The sequence below is a fragment of the Pelodiscus sinensis genome, chromosome 23, assembly GCF_049634645.1.
Source record: "Pelodiscus sinensis isolate JC-2024 chromosome 23, ASM4963464v1, whole genome shotgun sequence".
Classification (NCBI taxonomy): Eukaryota; Metazoa; Chordata; order Testudines; family Trionychidae; genus Pelodiscus; species Pelodiscus sinensis.
The window spans coordinates 15838500-15844499 of NC_134733.1; positions in this window are offsets into that span (position 1 = coordinate 15838500).

A 6000-nucleotide genomic window follows, 5' to 3' on the forward strand; every position below is an offset into this window, starting at 1 on the left:
TACGTACTGCCTTAGGGTACGTCTAGACTACATGCCTCTGGCGACAGAGGCATGTAGATTAGGCTACCCGACAGAGTAAAATGAAGCAGCGATTTAAATAATCGCCGCTTCATTTAAATTTACATGGCTGCCGCGCTGAGCCAACAAACAGCTGATCAGCTGTTTGTCGGCTCAGCAAGATAGTCTGGACGCTCCCCTGCCAACATCAAAGGTATTTGTCGACCACCCAGGTATGCCTCATCCCAGGAGGCATACCTGGGTGGTCGACAAATACCTTTAATGTCGGCAGGAGAGCGTCCAGACTATCGCGCTGAGCCAACAAACAGCTGATTAGCTGTTTGTCGGCTCAGCGCGGCAGCCATGTAAATTTAAATGAAGCGGCGATTATTTAAATCGCCGTTTCATTTTACTATGTCCGGTAGCCTAATCTACATGCCTCTGTCGCCAGAGGCATGTAGTCTAGACGTACCCTTAGTAGCCATCATCTTCTCTTCCTAGACACCCACGGAAACACTGATCTCCACTGTTAGCAGCTAGCTGAATACCCACAGCTACCATGGGACAACTCTCATGAGTCATGTAAGAGCTGCAGGACTGGCCCCTTCATTGTTTTTGCAAAAGCAACTCACAATGTTTCCAGAACCCAGCAAAACCATAAGCCATTGGTCTGGGCTATTGTCTAGAATGTTAACTCAAAGTTTTGTTTCCTGTCAAGAGAGCTTCAGGTAGCTCAGGAAATGGTGTCTGTTTCTAAGAAATCTGCCTTTTGGTCATTGTCTAACCAAACTTGTGGTCTTTTAATGGCATCTTGTATATTTTACTGTAAACAGTAAAATCGGCCATGAGGAACTGACCCATGACAGGTGTTTGACAGAGATGGTTCTTCTGATAACCCTATTGCATTCAGTTCTTTTTTGAGACAAACAAAGGGTCACTCTAGGCCAGGTCTACACTAAAAGGGAATGTCAAATCAAGATACGCAACTCCAGATACATTAATTATGCAGCTGGACTTGACGTATCTTGATTCGAGTTTCCCTGCTGTCCACTCAATGGGAGACCAATGGGAGCAAATATTTATTTATTTAGATATTTTTACCCCGCCTTTCTATTTAAAATATTCAAGGCGGCTTACAAGAACAAACAAAAAAAATACGAATATATATACAAATTTAAAATATGAGAATTTAAAATATGAGACCTCAGAGGGACATAACCAGCTAAAAACATATAGAGAGGAGGAACACACACATACAGACTCAAACATTAATAAAAGCACGAGTAAAAAGGGTGGCTTTAGCCTGACACTGAAACAACGCTAGCGTTGGTGCCATGTGAATATCCCAAGGAAGAGAATTCCATAGCCTGGGAGCAAAAGGTGAGAATGCCCTGTTCTGCGTAGATGTTAATCTTATCTCCACAAGTGGGGGAACACGAAGCAAAGCCTCCCCAGCTGACCTCAATCCCCGAGCAGGTTCATATGGGAGAAGACGGTCCCCTTCAGATACCCTGGACACAACTCATTTAAGGCTTTATAGGTCATAACTAAAACCTTAAATTGTGCCCGGAAACATACTGGAAGCCAGTGCAGCTGCCGAAGCACTGGCATAATATGCTCTGTATAACTAGTGTTAGTTAAAACTCGAGCAGCCGAATTCTGGACCAGCTGAAGTTTCCGAAGGTTCTTTAGAGGCAGCCCTACATGAAGTGCATGACAGTAATCTAGTCGGGATGTAACAAGAGCATGGATCACTGTGGCCAAGTCATGTTTGTTCAGGAAGGGTCGCAGCTGGCAGATCAAATGAAGTTGCCCAAAGGCACTCCTGGCCACCAACGAAATCTGATTTTCAAATGTTAAAAAAGGTTCCAGGAGGACTCCCAAGTTACATACCTGTCTAGAACAGGTGCCATGCCACATTCACAAACAGATGGCCTCCTGATCCACAGGACCTCACTCTTATCTGGGTTCAACTTCAGCTTATTTGACTTCATCCAAACCATCACTGCCTCCAGACACCAATTTACATCAGTCGCTGCCACACCTGGTTCTAATGTCACAGGGAAATAGAGTTGGGTGTCATCTGCATATTGATGACACTGTCCTCCAAAACTCCTTATGACCTCTCCCAGCGGCTTCCTGTAGATATTAAACATCATAGGGGACAAGATGGAACCTTGTGGGACCCCATAGCACAATCGCCACGGGGTCGAATGGCAGCCCCCTAGCTCCACCTTCTGAAAGCGTCCTGACAGGTAGGACCGGAACCATTGCAAAACAGTGCCTCCAATACCCAACTCTGCCAGGCGTCCCAGAAGGATATCATGGTCAATGGTATCAAAAGCCGCTGAGAGGTGTAGGAGAATCAACAGGGTTGCACTCCCCTTGTCTATCTCCTGGCGTAAATCGTCTACCAGGGCAACTAAGGCTGTTTCAGTTCCAAAACCCGGCCTAAAGCCAGACTGAAATGGATCTAAGTAGTTTGTTTCTTCCAGGAAGGCTTGGAGTTACAGTGCCACCGCTCGAGTACCTTGCCCAAGAAGGGAATATTAGCAATTGTGCGATAGTTATTTAAATCATGTGGGCCCAGGGAGGTCTTCTTGAGTAACGGTTTTATCAAGGCAGCAGGAACCATGCCAGTTCTAAAAGACGCATTAATAATCCCCTGGACCCAGCCAGTTATCCTTTCCTGGCTAGATTTAATAAGCCATGAAGGGCAGGGGTCAAGTGAGCATGTGGTCGGTCGCACTCCTCCAAGCACCTTGTCCACATCCTCAGTCTGCAATAGCTGAAACTGATTCAGAGAAAAAAGACTGGGTGGTACACTCAACACATACTATGCCGCACTTGCACAGCAACCAGAGTCTAAATCCAACCGGATGCGGGCGATCTTATTTGCAAAATGCTTTGCAAACAGATTGCAGCAGGGGGCCAAAGGCTCCTCTATTTCGTCATGAGTGCCGGACTGCAACAGGCCCCGCACTACTTGAAACAATTCTGCTGGATGGCATTGTGCAGATGCGATATGGGTGGAGAAGTAGCTTTTCTTCGCTGTCAGCACCACCACAGAGTAAGCTCGCAGTTCAGCTCTAACCCACAGTCGATCAGACTCAGCTCTAGTTCTCCTCCAACGGCGTTCTAGCCATCGCACAGACTGTTTTGCTGCCATCAGCTCCCCAGAAAACCAGGGAGCAAACTTGGCTCGACTGGTCCAAAGCGGGCACTTAGGAGCAATCATATCAACTGCCCGGGCTACCTCGGTGTTCCAAGTATCAACTAGGGTATCTACAGGACCATTCGCCATAATGGCTGAACAATCCTTCGGGGACCTCAGAAAACCCTCCGCCTCTGTGGAGGGGAAGATCAGCAGATAGTCTAAACTTGACCAGGTAGTGATCAGTCCATGACAAAGGGAGTGTAGCCACATCCCTTATCCCAAGAATTCTAACACCCGCAGTCCAAAAAATCAAATCGAGGGTATGACCTGCAACATGTGTTATACTCTCATCCACGTCCCTTACTCACAGAAGCACGCATACCAGATGTTAACTGGGGCACCCTCTGAGTTTGATTTAGCGGGTCTTAATTAGACTTGCTAAATCGAACTTTGAAAGATTGATCGCAGCAGTGCTGATCTTCCATTTAGGGTTAAGATGTTTTCCAAGACGGGTGGCATCTTGTATCGTTTTCATTGTGTATAGAACAGAGATAAAGTGTGTGTGTGTGTGTGTGTGTGTGTGTGTGTGTGTGTGTGTGTGCATGCATGTGTGTGTGCATGTGCGCACACACACACACACACACACACATGCACACACACATGCTTTGGGTGGATTGGGACTGACATGTAGACCTGAACTCAGGTTCAAATTTAGCAGTGACACAAGCACAGATCCAAATAAAGCAATGGAGCTCTCTGAATGGAAACTGTAATTTATGACAGTTCCATTGCCTAGGGACTCTGAACTGGGAACATTTGTTTTCTCTGAACCATGTCTCAACCACCGGTGGCTGAAATGTCTCCAGAGTTACAATCACTCACAGTTATGAATTTTCCCCCTGATCAGAACCATGAAACCCCAAGCCTGGAATTGATTTTTTCCATCAATAATAAGTCCTTAGATGAGCTGTTAGATTCGCCAGAAGTGGAAGTGTTTCTTGAACCAGATATAAAGTAAATGGGCCACTATGCAAACTTCTCCCATGTCCTATAGCTGTGTTCAAAGCTGCTGGTTTGGACTGAAATGTATTGGTGGAGCCAGATGTATAAGGAAGAGCCACGTGGAGAAAACTTACTCAGGCCAGGTTTACACTAGGGCTATGTCTAGACTGCAAGCCTCTTTCGAAAGAGAGCGTCTAGACTGCACGCGGAACTTTCGAAAGAGCAAGCCGCTTTTTCGAAAGAAAGCACCCAGTGAGTCTGGATGCTCTCTTTCGAAGAAGCCCTATTTACATTCAAGAACGCCTTCTTTCGAAAGAAGCACTTTCGAAGGAAGGCGTTCTTCCTCGTGAAATGAGGTTTACCGCCGTCGAAAGAAAAGCCGCGTTCTTTCAATTTAATTTCGAAAGAACGCGGCTGCAGTCTAGACGCAGGTGAAGTTTTTTCGGAAAAAGGCTACTTTTCCCGAAAAAAACCCTGAATCTGGACACAGCCTAGGGGATAAGTCCAAATTAAGATACACAACTCCAGCTACATTAATTGGGTAGCTGGAGTCAACATTCCTTGATTCCAGCTTTGGCGCCATCCCCACAGAAGAAGGGAGAAACACTCCTGCTGACTTACTCCTTGCAGAGAGTAGGAGTACCGACAGGGGTACCCTCAGCATTAAATTTAGCAGGCCCTTACTAGACCCGCTAAATCGAATGCCAGAAGATCGATTTCCAGAGCCTGGATCCACAGGTAAGTATAGACATGGGTCCAATCAAGAGCACTGAGATAAAGCCACCAAAATAAGATAATTTAAAAAGAAACAGAAAACAGCCCCACAATTGTTCTCAATCTCTGCTAAATTCTAGTCAGCTTTATTGATATATTAATCTGAGCGAATGTTTATTTTACCTTTACAAAAGGTCACAGTAAGATTTTTTTTAAAAATACAGAGCGAAAAGGTAAATGCAATGCACAGAATGACAGCTTCCAAGCACTCCCACCGCAGGGAGCAGCAACAGCCTTTGCTTTGCTGGCAAGCTGGAACAGGGAGGATATCTACTTTAACCGGATCCAGGGAACTCCCATGAGAGCCCAGAGCAGTAACTGTGCCAGAAAACCATCCTTTTGGGCCCATTCCCTCTGGCATCTCTATTTCACCCACCTCCCACCCTCACTATGGATCTCTGCATTCCCCAGAAGGAGCAGAACAAGCCTCTGTCTCTTCCTCATTTTTATAATTGTGCTGATGTGTTTTAGCCCTGCCAGGGCAAGTCATGTTAAATGTATCAGAATTAATGGGGAACTGATCAAATGTCACATGGTGGAGGGTGAAGGAAGCAAGACTGTATTGGTTTTCCTGAGCAAGAATGACACTTTGAATCTTGGTCTGAAAGGCATTTGGAAAGCATCAAATGCTGTACAGAAACCAGCCACACAATGCCTCTATTACAGATAGGGAAACAGGGACATTGATTAAGTGACTTGCCTGAGGTCATGCAGAAAAACAGTTGCAGCATTAGGAGTCTGGACTCCTCATCCTGCGCAGTGTGATAACTCTACAGTCCTTTCCACTTGGGCTCAGTCTACACTGGCACTTTATTACGCTGTAAGGCTATGTCTACACTGCACCCCTTTTCCAGAAAAGGGATGCAGATTAGACACTTTGGAATAGGCAAATCCGCGGGGGATTTAAATATCCCCCATGGCATTTGCATTAACACGGCTGCTGCTTTTTTCCGGCTTGGGGATACGCCGGAGAAAAGCACCAGTTAACGTGATTCTCCAGAAAATAAACCCTTTTCCGGAGGATCTCTTATTCCTAATTGAAAGTAGGAATAAAAGATCCTCCGGAAAAG